The 14,817-nt window shown below is 44.4% G+C and overlaps 1 protein-coding gene across 1 annotated transcript in view; it reads left to right on the top strand.

Moving 5' to 3' along the window:
* The first annotated feature begins 4,220 nt into the window (after positions 1-4,220).
* Positions 4,221-14,817, top strand: part of LOC119648586 (tRNA-dihydrouridine(16/17) synthase [NAD(P)(+)]-like) — a 298,564-nt gene continuing 287,967 nt past the window's right edge. The window contains exon 1 of the mRNA XM_038050358.1: positions 4,221-4,360. The gene's annotated coding sequence lies outside the window, so the exon portion shown is untranslated. The remainder of the gene's footprint in view (positions 4,361-14,817) is intronic.

Here is a 14,817-nt window from a genome sequence, read left to right as displayed (position 1 = left end):
GCTCGATTCAACAGAAACACATCGCAGAGCTAAATCAGGTGATTTGGATGGCTGCTGGATAGTATTCGCTGCGCGTAATTGTATCACTGTGCGACTGTGTGTTATCGAATTGCAAAATGCACGAGTTGTTAGTCCACAAATCTTTTCATTTTTGATGAATTGTTTCACACAAACGTCTCTTGACACTTAAATAATATTCCTTGTATATTGTCTCATTGATTCGCTTCGCCGATATTAGCTGGGATTCAGCCATGAAAATCATGTCTTTGTGATGTCCCCGCACTAAATTTGGTTCATTTTCTATACACCCTTCTACAACACGGCGAAGCACCTTTTTAACACTTTCAAGGTTCACACACCATTGATATGTTTTAATACAAAATCGCTGTTGCAAATCTCATCTATTTTCAAAATTGTAAAAAAATCGAAATGGATGCCGTAACAACCGCAGCTCACAGATGCCATGGGGATGAGGCATCAACAAATGATATTCACAACCACCTAGAGCGTTACCATTGATACTTAGCCCCAGCCGTAAGGGAACTCAGAATGGCTGGTTCAACGATGAATGTAAGCTAGCGACGGAACGGAAGAAGGTTGCATACCGAGTAATGATGCATTCTCAAAGAACGCGGGCGGACGCAGAGACGTATCACAAGCTTCGGCGAGCGAAAAAGCGACTTCACAGACAGAAAAACAATGCCTGGGAGAAGCAACCGGTCTGTGAACTCGAAAAGTACAGGAAACAAGTTTTACCAACAAGTCAGCAGGATGAAACTTTATACACTTCGATGTTCACCCTCTCGAAACAAAAAAGGGAAATCTGATTTCCACCAACTGAAGACGATAGACAAATGCTGCCACCACCAAGCATAGAAGAAACAGTCCGTGCAATCCACCGGCTTAAAACCATAAGTCACCAGGAGCCGATGGAATTACAGCCGAATTGGTTAAATATGGAGGCGACCAATTACACCAAGCGGTTAATCAACTTATGCCTGACGAGTAGCATCGAGGCATTATCTGTCCCATACATAAAAGGGGGGATATCACACAGTGCAGTAATTAAAGAGGTATCATGTTGCTGAATGCCATCTGTAAGATATTTTCCGCTCTCTTCCTAGTTCAGATAGCCACATACGCCCAGAACATTATCGGCCCATACCAAAGAGGCTTCACTCCAGGCAAATCAGCAACAGATCCGATTTTCTCTCTGCGGCAAGCGATGGAAAAACTGTTGGAATCTAGACATCAGTTGCGTCATTTTTTCATCGAATTTAATGCGGCCTATGATAGCATAACCGGGGTAAAACTGAACACGGCTACGAGAGAACTCGGAAGAACAACCCGAGATATACAGTCTACCTTCAACCGGATCGAGCAGGCGGTGCGAGATATCGGGCTGCACATTAATGAAGGCAAGACGAAGAACATGGTGGCAACGTCAGCGCCAAAAACCAAAGAATGAACAACGTCGAATCGCCTGGCCAAACGAAAACAATAAAATAGGAGACTACAACTTTGAGACTTTGATAAAAGTATGTAATATTTTTCAATGCGGTCCGTTTTGAAAGATTGAAAAACGTGGTTTAAGTTTCATAGAAACTCAGTGGAGAGCGTCAGTAAACTTGTTTTAAAACTCGTTTTTCATTTCGGATCCGCAAAATCCCCTCGGCATTTTATTTGTAGGCACACACGTTTGAAACTGGCTAATTCTTTTGAGGTGTTTCGTTTTGACCACATCTGTTCGTCTTCGGTGGGAAACCTATATGTACGCGTAACCACATGCGAGCGCGCAGTATAACTTCCACAGATCTCTACCAGACACGCAACGAACCTATCTTTTTCGGATGATTTGCAATCCAAAACAGGTGCTACCTGACTTCCAACCAGGGAGCAACATGACTGAAGTGGCATTTCCTCCCTCATATGAATTTATTATGTATATTCAGGAAAAAAACCTTGCAAAAATTCAGGCCTAAGCTGACCGAAGCTAATCCAAATTTTGTTTAGGAATTGGGAAGTCCTTACGCCGCCATTCATTTGATAGTGACGAATGCTGTCTCATTCGTTGTCTATATTTCTGCAAATTGGATGCTAAATTGAGAGGTCCCTGGACCATCAACAGTGGAAGAAAATTAGGGGCCTCAGGACTCCTTCGTATGGGGATTTCGTATGGGATAGGAGGTTCGTATGCTGAGAAGCTGTGTATCGCTCAGTTGATTCTTTCCTACGAGAGAACCATTACAACTCGTGGGAGAGTTGTAACGATATATGCTGATAAAGATGATGCGACTTTGGAGAGTAGTCCTCTCCTTCTTGTGGCAAATCTCGCAGGGTTAGGCAACTCCGACTCTACAAGTTCAACATCGACCATTTATATGATCTAACAGTCGCTCGACATTAGGAGAGCTATCTTGCTGATTGGACGACTGAATAACACGCTTGAAAATATGGTCTTTTCTTGAATACTTCTCAGGTCGTTGGCCATGTCCCGAAGCTCAGCTTGGCTGACTGCGAAATCGTGGAAGCGGATCGATGATAGGAAGGGATTGAAGGTTTTATTGACGGTAGCGAGTGGAGGCGAGCGTGACGCGCTCGTGTTCCTTTACTGTGCGAAATCCCGGGAAGTTCAACGTAGTGTGCGCCGTGACAAGAGGGAATTTATTATTGCGCTGGTCGGGGAAGAGGTGAAAGAACACTTCACCACGATAGAAAGAGGCGCCTGTTTTGAGTGCGACAATTTGAGGGGTATCTGCAAGCTTCCTGCCGTCGAAAAGATAATAGTTAAAGTAATTGTGGAGTGCGTCAAAAAACTTCTCCAAAGCTCGATCGACAGGGAGCAGACTGGTTTTCGGTCCGGATCCTTCTGCATTGACCACATCAACACCCTACGGACCATTTAGCAACAGTGCACGAAGTATAGATCTTCGCTTCACCTGCTTTTCATCGACTTCGATTAGTCGATTTGCACTACGCAGGAGGGGCATTCCGGAGAAGCTAACAGCTATTATTAGAGCGACATATGATGGCGCAAAATGTCATGTGTTGCAATGAGGTAAAATCTCAGAGGAACTTGAGGTCAAAAGCGGAGTCCGTTTGAGTTACATCTCGTTACCGATATTATTTCTTCTTGTTATTGGTGACACTCTTCATGCTCCTCTATTTGGAGGACGTGGCGGAGTTCACACTTTTCCTTAAACACCTCAACTACGCCCACAGTTAGATACTAGACAGTTACCCCACTCCCCCTTGCTCCTTAAGGGGGGAAATCAGTGCGAGTTTGACATACCGCCCGGACTTGCCAATTGGTGAGAGGCAAGTTTTTGCTTATGTATAAGTGAATACGTGAAACAACTTTTTGCTATATGGGTGAGCACGGCAGTAGTACCAGAATAGCAAAAGCTCATCGATCTCTCTCTTACCAATACGATTTGACGAAAATTGTGCCTTTTCCTTGTTTAGCGTCTCTGATGTGTACAGATAAGCTTCTGCAGCACATTCGCAAGCGGGGTCATTTTAGTGTGGGTACTGCCTATAGTAGATCTACTGTGACTACGCCAATGACATCTGTTTGTTCTCTCATTGGATTACAAGCCTTGGCCTGTAGCACCACCAAAAAGTAAAGTTTGGTGGGTCATCGCACTCTCTCTATTTGCATTAATGGGCAAAGCATCGAAGGCGTTGATGTTGCTCGACGCATTAACAGCGCTTTGTCTAAACTTCGGAAATGCAGTTATCTCAAGACCAAGCCCAGGTTGAAATTTTTCTGTGCTAATGTTTTTCCTATGTTGCTATATGGGAGTAGCAAAATGAAAGTGACCTCCACTGTTAGTCAAAGACTCCAAGCTTTCCTCAACACCTTTTTGCGACGTGCCGCCGGAGTATGCTGGCCTGGATAGAAAAAATTGTCCGTACCTTGTACAGCTACAAGCTCCGAATTGATGGGTTGCGCAAATTACAATCATTTTTGAACCAGTCAAATACACCCATCCATCGAAACCAATTTCCAAGGTTTCTGCGTAGCCATATGCACAGGACTATGCATATTATGCGCTTCGTATTTGCCCAAATGCGACTTCCATTTCTACTTGGAGTAATATTCTTGTTTCTCCACTGACTTGAAAAATATTTTCCATATGGCAGCTCTACGTGCATAACAAATTTAAAGTGTACACAAAGACCCTACAGATGGACGCCTATGCGAAGCCCATGTGCGAGTTGACAGTTCGGCCGTGGACAGCTGATGCAAACAAAACATTGCCAATTGGTGAAGTGTGAGACTGCCGGAAAGTGCAAAGTGTTGTGCAGTGAAGAATTGTGAGTGGATTTGCTGGCAAAAGTGGATTTGTGGTGGTTGGTAAGTCTACTCAATTGTTTTCTTTCTGGTGTTCATTGGTTTTATCACATAACCTTCACACACTCGAAGGATTACTTTCTGTTGACTACTTTGGAACTTGTGAGGTATTCGCAATCAGTCGTTGAATCGCAAATTTAACATTCTGAAAGAAACTAAATTATCTTGGAAGAGAATGGCAGGAACCTCCATAGTATGGAACTAGGTGAAACTTATATGCACGTAGTGTGTTCATTAATAATAAGCGATTACCCCAGGGAATGATGGCTCCAGCATTGGAGCAACCAAATGCAATTTATCGACCAGGCTTGTGATTATCTGTTACACAATGGTCAGTCTGACTAGCTGGTACCTTTGCCTGTAGGGCGGATGAGTTACCTGTCCGCAGACTTTTTGGAAGCACCTTAATGTACGAAAGCTCCATTTTGCTCTATCCACTGCATTTTTCTTCTTCTGAAAAACGTTCTGCAGGATATAGCTCTGATTCAACTCACTCGGTTTCTTGGAACTATTTGCACGTTTCTTGCTGTAGCGAAGATATTAGCTAAACTCGCCCTATGACGCATCAAGGAATCTTTTTCTACTCTGGATCCTCCTGTGCCGACTACATTGTAGACCCTGGGTCGTTGAGGAGCGGTGTGCGGAGTTGAGATCACTTCCAACTGATCTTCACCGATTTCGAGAATGCTTTCGATAATGTGAACAGGGAGTCTCTCTGGCATAGCCTATACAGCAGAGACATTCCGGAGAGACGCAAAATGTTACGTTCTGCATCGGGGTAAAATTTTTAAGGAATATGAAGTCCAAATGGAGCTTGGCAAGTTTGCATCTTGCCACCAATACTTTTTCTTTTCGTTATGGTTGACATTCTTCATGGTGCCTCGGCTGGAGGACTATTTCATCTTCTCTCAAACACCTCAAATACGCTGATGACAACTGTTTGCTTCCCCACCGAATCATTTAACTTGACCAAATGGCCCTGGATTTGGAAAAGGGGAGAAGCTGAATTGAATTGAAGATTAACACAAACAACGCTGAGATTCTCAGTCTGACTGAGGGAAACATATGTATCTTCTGTATGCAGCCTGCTTGCTCCCAACGCATTAACGGTACGAAATCTGTCTTTGGTGTTTTGTTAAAAAATTGTAAATGAAATGATCTCTAATATCAAACTGAGGCTGTTCCGTACATGGCGCAATTTTTACAAGATCGAGAAAAGCAATTAGTAGTATGCCGTTTTGCCTTTTTCCATATTGGGACATTTGTACTTTTTTGCTGGTTAGATGGCGTTTTACCCTCTTCAATGATCTGATTGAAGAGCTCCCTGAGCTGAAATGTTGGGTTTCAGTTCTTCGTTTTCCAGAGCTCAGTTGCGATGGTCTCGTGTCCTGCTACTTTCCTCGATTTCGATCGATTGATTGCTTATTTGACTTGTGGCGCTGATAGGTGGAATAGTTCCAAATATTGACATTGTTTGTAGAAGCTGAGGATCAACAAGTTCTTCCGCTGAAATTTGCTCCAAGTATTCCTGTCAACTATCCGCCACAGCTCGTCGATTGGTCGTTTTTGTCATTAGCGGAACGATATCCCGTGTGCGTTGGTGGTGGCCGCGCCGAGTGATCAGTTTATCGTAAAGATGTTTGTAATAGACCGCTGAGGTACGATCGCTTCCTTTACTTCTCTGCTTGCATTCTTGTGAATGTGCCTATTGGCCAGTTTAATCGACGAGAAACAACACCTTCATTTAGTGTTCTGCTTCCTTTTCCCCCTATCGCCTGCCTTTTCACCCACATGATCCCCTCAATGACAATATAGTAATCAGCAGGGACGTTACAGAAGGCATCTTTCTCCGCATCGGATTGATCTGTCTGTGGTTCGCATATTGTGAAAGAATGAATCGTGCGTTCAGCTGATATCCATCAAATCGCTCGACTTCTTTAATGGCACCAAATAAACCGCCAGAGACCCGAGTATTTCCACCAAGAGAATATTGGTGTCGTTATCGGTCAGAGATAGCAACATTTGCGAAAAGCAAGTTCAAATTTAGTGTCATTGAATGCTGGATAACATCGAATTGGGTATCACTGCTAAGAAGAGGAGGAAATAGCATTGGTGGGAGAATGTAACCCGGTTTGGCCTTGAAGCTTTTCCGATACTTTCTCTGGATATACACAGTACCTCTCTCTGATGAGAGGGGGTGGAAAGGGGATTCTCCTGGGGCCGTAGAATTCTTGAGGGCGCGGAATAGAAGTTTCGATGAAAAAAAGGGATAATATCGCACATAGTTTTCACCCAGAACCGTATAATTTTTACACTAAGCTCAACTTTTTCGCACAATTTTCACCAGCGGCTCGAATTTGCTCTCCACGGTCCTTGTAGTGTGTTATATATTTTGTTTTGTTTGATAGTATGTAGCTTCGTCTCCGAAAGTCCTGCCTAGACCACTTTCAATCGAGGAAGAGTGGGTGAAGTCGACCTGAAGAGTGTTGATGTGGTCACTACAAGTGTACCCATAATAAATGCCAGCCTGTTCTTTGTTGATTAATCGTTAGAAGTATTCATTTGAAATGGGACTATTTTAGCTACTATCGTTGCGATAGCAGGGATGACCCGTTAATTATCGCTCGTGATGCCGCCGTCTTTCATGATATTAGTAATTATCCCCTTCTTCCATTTTCTAGGAAAAACTTCTTACCTCCAGGATTTTCAAATAAGTAGCAACTCTGTAGACACTGCCCCTAAGCGAGCGAAGTTCTGTATTTCTTTAGTAGACTTGGATGCGATAAGCAAGCGAATGTAAGGGACTATTAGAGATTGGTTTCTTTTCAGAACGATGCCGATGCCTTTTTGTTACGAAGACAATTTCTAAACATAAATTTGAGAAGACTCTATCTAAGAATGGTGCAATGCGTACTTCCAAAATCAATCTTGCCCCTCTGACGTTAGTTGAAAATATTAATCTTGGGGGAAGCTGAAGCACATTTCAGGTAACTACGAACGTTTTACTGGTTATACCCAACGAAGGGGTGAATGGCAACCATATATATTACATAATATTTCAGGTTTGGGGACTGACAAAAATAAGTTAAAATGGAGATTGGAGTATAAGGTAGTCGCTGTAGCCCGTGCCACAATTAACAATTTTGAGTATTTAATAAGAATGGAAATTCATTATTCTGATATAACTATTTATGTGTGCAAAAATTGCTCATGTTTCGGGAGAAGTGCGTTTAAAAAAATAGGTTTGGAAGTTCGTAATTTGCGCGTGCTCTTAAAATAAGTGTCACGCACATTTACTGTTCTCGGGGACTTAATAATGTTTTGTGCGTTAATTTTGCAAGTATATTCTATAAGAAAACTGTTTTTAAAAATTCGATTTAAAAGAAACAGACTGTTCTCTCAATCGTGTTTAGTTGAATCCATTTATTTAAGGGGGTCATCCCGTGTATCGGATCCGCGGAATCGATTTTTTTTTGGCATCAATTGTATCTAGATATAGTGTAGAATATATGGGCAAGTGATTTTTTGATATTCGGAGTCGTTCGGAAATTATAGTATTAAACACGTGATAAGTTAGATGCTAGATTTTATGGCGATCGCTGTAATCAAGATCGTATTTATCGATCCGAATGACGTTCGAATGACTTCGCTAAAAGGACAAAAATTGAAGCCAAGGCTGTACATGTGCTTCTTGATGAAACCTAAGGTTTATGGATTAGGTATAGCAGACTAATGGTCAGTTAAGGTTTTATAGCTAAAAATCACATTCTACTTTTTAAATGCGTTTTTCTCGAAACTGCATATTGAAAATCGGCTACCACTATAGCCCAAAATCTATTCAACGAAATTCTTTGAAATTTGCAGGACTTATTCAGAACATATTTCTACGGTTCGCAAACTAGGATAATTGTGATTCGTTCAGTAGTTTTTTTTTTCATTGAAGAAGCCGTGAAAAAAACACCAAAATTCGCAAAAAAAAAGTTTAAAACGGCACCAAAAATTTAGCTTTTAGTATTTTTTAATAATCCTAGTTTGCGGACTGTAGTTAAGTCTGTACGTTAAAATGCCGTTTACTTTTTTTCTTTAAGATGATCACAGCGCCCTCTAGCGTGGCAGCACAAAAACACCTTTTTTTGGAGATGGGTGCATAAATTGCCCTGTATTTCAATAACCAACTATGCTATCGGGGTGGAAAAATTACTATAAACGCTCAAGATATTAATAAATCTATGATCAAATTCGTATTTGTATCTTTATCCAGTTCTTCACAAAAAATTTCCAAAAAAAGCCAAAAAACGGCCTTCACGCGGGATGACTCCCTTAATTGCGTTTACTTGAATCCATTTATTTAGTTTACCGTGTATTTAGTACCGTGGTGTTAATCTTCATATCTGAATTGCCATAAGTTACCATCATCATCAACGACGCAACAACCAGTATCCGGTGTAGGCCTGCCTTAATAAGGAACTCCAGACATCCCGGTTTTGCGCCAAGGTCCATCAATTCGATATCCCTAAAAGCTGTCTGGCGTCCTGACCTTCACTATCGCTCCATCTCAGACAGGGTCTGCCTCGTCTCCTTTTTCTACCATAGATATTGCCCTTATAGACTTTCCGGGTTAGATTATTGAGCCGGATTTTATACACAGGCAGACGTTCGTGGTATCGCTTACAGATTTCGTCGTTATGTAGGCTACGGAATCGTCCATCCTCATGTAGGGGGCCAAAAATTCTTCGGAGGATTCTTCCCTCGAACGCGGCCAAGAGTTCGCAATTCTTCTTGCTAAGCACCGAAGTCTCCGAGGAATACATGAGGACTGGCAAGATCATTGTCTTGTACAGTAAGAGCTTTGCCCCAATGGTGAGACGTTTCGAGCGGAACAGTTTTTGTAAGCTGAAATAGGCTCTGTTGGCTGCCAACAACCGTGCGCGGATTTCATCATCGTAGCTGTTATCGGTCGAATCCAGATATCAACGGTCTCAAAGTTGTAGTCTCCTATCTTTATTCTTCCCGTTTGACCAGTGCGATTTGATGTTGCTGGTTAGTTGGTTTTTGGTGCTGACGTTGCCACCATATACTTTGCCTTGCCTTTACTGATGAGCAGCCCAAGATCTCGCGCCGCCTACTTGATCTGGATGAAGGCAATTTGTACGTCTCGGGTCATTCTTTCCATGATGTCGATATCGTCAGCTCAGGCCAGTAGTTGGGTGGACTTAAAGAGGATCGTACTCCTTGCATTTATCTCAGCATCACGGATCACTTTCTCGAGGGCCAGGTTAAAGAGGACGCATGATAGCAGCAACGGTCTAAAACATCCTCTTAGACCTCTTAGACCGTTGCTGATGTCGAATAGTCTCGAGAGTGATCCTGCTGCCTTTATCTGGTCTCGCACATTGGTCAGGGTCAGCGTAGTCAGTATTATCAATTTCGTCGGGATATTGAATTCTCTCATGGCCGTGTACAGTTTTAGCCTGGCTATGCTATCATAATAATAATAATAAGAGCGTTTCCCGCAATTTGCGCACGTGACTGTGCAGCGAGTCGCAGACCAATACCGCTTCATTACTAGCAGCGACACAATCCCGGCCACCATCAGGGAACGTGTTCGACTTGAAGTCATCGGGGAAACTGGTGACCGAGAGTCGATGGGGGCAGAGGCGGCGGTATCAACAACACCACGCCGCACTGCAGGCAACAGGTTCAGTACTCGCCGAAGCACTCTTCTCCACCGTCCAGCTGAGGTTTCCGCTGAGGTTCGGGACGAATTCCAAAGAGCGTGTATAGAATTCTCGGATATGGATCCTTTGCATAGACCAGGTATTCCCAGGCTCTATGCATCTCCAGCAACTCCGGCAATTCTATCTCAAATCAATGATGAGATTGCATCTCGACTGTGTGCTAATATGTCGCTGCTGCAACTACAATCACTTGTGTATTGTGGTGCAGTTACGGCTGTCAGATTGCACGGTCAGAAGATTCGCTTTCGCGTTATTGGTTTGAGTGACAAAAGAGATCCACCATGGAAAATTCGTCTGGAACGTCGGCGGGACTCACTAAGGCAGGACATTGCTAGACTGATTTAGATCAGCACTGGCAATGCCAGCCGGCGGGTGAGAAATAAAGTGCAGAGGGTTTACTGGAACTATGCCAACCCCTGTGAGACACCCGTTGTTGAAATTCTGGACACACTAAAACAGAAACTTTCTGTCATATGCAGTCGGTTACGACGGTATGGCGAAAGTTATTCCAGACGTGTCCAGAATGCAACATACGCGAGGAACCAGCGGAGCTTTTTCAGATCTCTCAACGAATCCCAACAGAGCGCCCAGACAATATAGTTCTCGGTGACGGAAGCGATAGAGTATTGGGGTGGACTTTGGGGGTTACCTGCCCAGCATGCTGAGTGGATCACCGCCGAAGGCACCCGCCATGCCAATACACCTGGCATGAATTTCGCGGATGTTACCGAAGAGGAAGTTCGACGAGCCATAAACATCTCGAAGAACTGGAGGGGCCCAGGTCTGGATCGGGTGCAGAATTTCTGGTATAAGAAATTTACCAGCGTACACAGTCAGTTGGCACGCAGTATAAATGAGGCCATGAGTCGGCCGGAGGAATTGTCACCTTTCCTCACTGCGGGGATTACCTACCTTATCCCTAAGAAGGACACGGTGCAGGACCCCGCAGACACAAGGCCGATCACTTGCTTACCAACCCTCTACAAATTCATCACGTCCATTATTAGTGGAAGGATCAATGCGCACCTCGAGACCAACAACATTCTGTCCGAGGAGCAGAAGGACTGCCGAGTTGGGTCAAGGGGTTGCAAAGAGCAACTCAATATCGACTCGGTAGTTGTAGGACAAGCAACTAGAGGCCAAAGAAACCTCTTCAGTTGCTATATCGATTATGCCAAGGCTTTCGACAGCGTTTCGCATACCTGGCTAATCGATATCCTACATCTGTATCGCATTGATCCGAAACTAATAAAGTTTTTGGCGACAGTCATGGAAGGGTGGCATACCACCTTATCAGTCCGTACATCTGAGGGTGCTAATACCTCAGAGCCCATCCGTATACGGAGGGGCATCTTCCAGGGGGATTCGTTGAGTCCCCTCTGGTTTTGTATGGCACTGAACCCCCTTTCATGGCTACTGAATGATGCTAGAGGGCATGGTTTTGCAATAAAGTATGGCCTACGTGCTAAGTGCGAACTGACACACTTGATGTACTTAGATGACATCAAGCTGTATGCTGGTACTGACAACCATCTTAGAAATCTGTTGCGAATAATAGACATGTTCAGCCGTGATATTCGGATGGAGTTTGGATTAGACAAGTGTCGAATCCAAGCCATCCGCAAAGGTCATCACGAGCCGCATGCCGGACATAGCATTGGTGACCTCCACATCGAAGCTATGACCGAGACAGACTTCTACAAATACCTAGGAATTCTGCAAGGAACCCATGCTCGAGTTGGTGATCTGAAGGAAGCTCTGCTGTCCGAATTCCTGCGACGTGTAAAGCTGGTGCTGAAATCGCATCTCTCGGGGAAGAATAAAATAAGCGCGTTGATCGTATTCGCTATCCCTTCACTGGCTTATGCATTCGGAATATTGCCGTGGACGAAGACCGACCTGGAAAACGTCCAGCGGCGGATACGAACAACTATGTCCAAATTCCGAATGCATCACCCAAAGTCTGCCGTGGAGCGGATGAACCTGCCTCGTGACATCGGAGGTAGGGGCGTGGTTGACGTGGCGGCACAACATCATCGCCAAGCCGACTCGCTGCGCGCTTATTTTTACAGCAAAGAGCAGGCGAGTCCCTTGCATGCGGCTGTCTGTAAGGCAGACTGTGGGCTGATTCCACTTAACTTGAAGGATCGATCTTTCAATCCTCTGAGTGGGGTAAAGTCGGACCAAGAGCGGATCGATGAATGGAAGTCGAAGGCAATGCACGGTAAACACGTGAATTGTCTTTGGCAGCCATTTGTCGATTTGCATCTGTCGAACAGATGGCTGTGCTGGGGAGCTCTTTGCTGAGACGGAGGGGTTCATGTGTGCCATTCAGGATGGCGTCGTCGGCACTCGAGCTTATAAAAAGCTCATCATGAAAGAACGGGTGGAGAACGGCCAGTGCAGAATGTGTGGTTCAGCGTTAGAGACGTTGGACCATCTCATTTCTGGCTGTACTGTTATGGCACCGGTGCAATACATCACCAGGCATAATGCTGTATGTAAGGTTATCCATCAAAACCTTGCATATAAGCATGGGCTGATCACGGGAACATGTCCGGTTTATCGATATGAGCTGCAAGCAGTACTTGATAGTTCTGCTTACAGCATGTATTGGGACCGGCAAGTTCTGACTGATCGCCATACTCCACACAACAAGCCTGACGTACTGTTAGTTGACAAGACGGGTTCCTCTGCGTATATTATTGATATTGCTATCCCCCATAATAGCAACATTGAACGGAAATACGTGGAGAAGAAGGTGAACTATGGTTGTAGGTTGTAGTTCCCATAATATTGTCAGCTACAGGTATTGTACCTAAATCCCTGACGGCTTCCCTTGATGTCCTGGGACTTTCGCACAGTCTGGTTCAAACCATGCAGAAATATACCATTCTGCATACGTGCTCGATGTTGCGGGGGGTGCTGGACGGGTTCTCCCACTGACCTGCCACCGGCCGCCGCCACCGGTGCCCCTTTAGTTTTTAAGTAGGTAGGAACGTCCGAGCCTAAATGCTTGGCACTTAGTGCTAGTATTAGGTAAAATCCGACATCTGTCGAGATTGTGATAATTCGGAAATAATAATCGCTGGCGCAACAATCCATATTGGATCAGGGCCTTGAAGTGCGTTAGAGCACTTCATTCAAGACCGTAACGGTACACTAGGAGGCAATGTGGTCAGCATTGCGCTCGCCCGAGATTATTACCCTGATTTGACTCAGGTACTCATTCACAGCTGAGTCGACTGGTATCCGACGTCAAATCACGATACAAATTCCACTGTCCCCAGTGAGATTTGAACCGCGACCTTCCGTACGACAGCCTTGCGCTCTAACCACTCAGCTATTCGGACACGCTATGCTGTCATAGGCGGCTTTAAAGTCGATGAAAAGATGATGCAACTGTTGTCCAAATTCCAACAGTTTTTCATTGCTTGCCGCAGAGAGAAAATCTGATGTTGCTGATTTGCCTGGAGTGCTTCTTTGGTGTGGGCCAATGATATTCTGGGCGTATGGGGCTATCGGGCCTAGCAAGATAACGGAGAATATCTTATAGATGGTATTTAGCAACGTGATACCTCTATAATTGTTGCGCTGCGTGATATCTCACTTTTTATGTATGAGACAGAAAGTGCCTCTTTGCCAGTCGTCAGGCATTGATTCGCTGTCCCACATTTTTAGCACAAGTTGATGAACCACTTGGTGTAATTGGTCGCCTCCATATTTAACCAATTCGCCTGTAATTCCTTCCATATGATTTTTAAGCCGATGAATTGCACGGACTATTTCTTCTATACTTCTGTGAAGTCGCTTCTCCGCTTGTCGGAGTTCGTGATAAGTCTCCGCGAGAATGCTACATTACTCGGCTGTTCCGGCTCTTTTTGCGGCTGAGGCCAAGTATCTTTGTGGCCGTATTTATGATAACGTTTTTCAGGTTATTGCGAAGATCATTTGTGGATGCTTTATCTCCAGGATATCTGTTGACTGCGGTTATTGCGGCATCCATTTCCCTCTTAAAGGTATTGCGGAGGGTTGTGTTGTGATTGGCTTCAGTGTTAACTCTCACCTGATTGTCAGAGGGGATTCTGGGCGGTGTTGTTATTAGAGCTCGGAGCACCATGCCAACGAGATAGTGAACCGAGTCTACATTGGCCCCCCTGTATGCTCTGACATTCATTAAGGTTTAGAGGTGGCGGCGTTCGTGGTTAATTTGGTTGAAAGTGGTCCCGTCTGGAGAGGCTTACGTATGTTTGTGGACCGCTTTCCGCGCAAACCAGGTACTTCCAACAACCATTTTGTGTGACACTGCTAATTGAATAATCCGCAGTCCGTTATCATTTGTATTTTGATGTAAGTTATGGGAGCCAACGTATCGCCTGAATACGGGCTCCGTCCTTACTTGGCTGTTAAAATTCCCAAGTATGATTTTGATATCATCTCTGGGGCAGGCTTCGAGGGTTTGTTCTACTGCCTCGTACAAGGTATCCTCTGTAGGGGTGTGAACGTTAATGAGGCTTATATTTCTAAATTTGCCTCGGAATGGCGGAGTCCATAGCCGTTCGCTTATGTTTTCAAAGCCGATAATAGCACGTTCCATGAAAAAATGCGCAAATCGTTATTCGTTTGTCGTTGCCTGTTTCGTCGTTGTGTTATCCGTCCAGTCCGAGGCTCCTGTTGTCCTCCTGGAGAACCAGTTGGTACAATTTGGCATATAATTGGCAT

Source organism: Hermetia illucens, chromosome 1 (assembly GCF_905115235.1).
Source record: "Hermetia illucens chromosome 1, iHerIll2.2.curated.20191125, whole genome shotgun sequence".
Taxonomy (NCBI): Eukaryota; Metazoa; Arthropoda; class Insecta; order Diptera; family Stratiomyidae; genus Hermetia; species Hermetia illucens.
The sequence above is the reverse complement of the archived record's forward strand: the minus strand, read 5'-3'. Positions and strand labels throughout refer to the sequence as shown.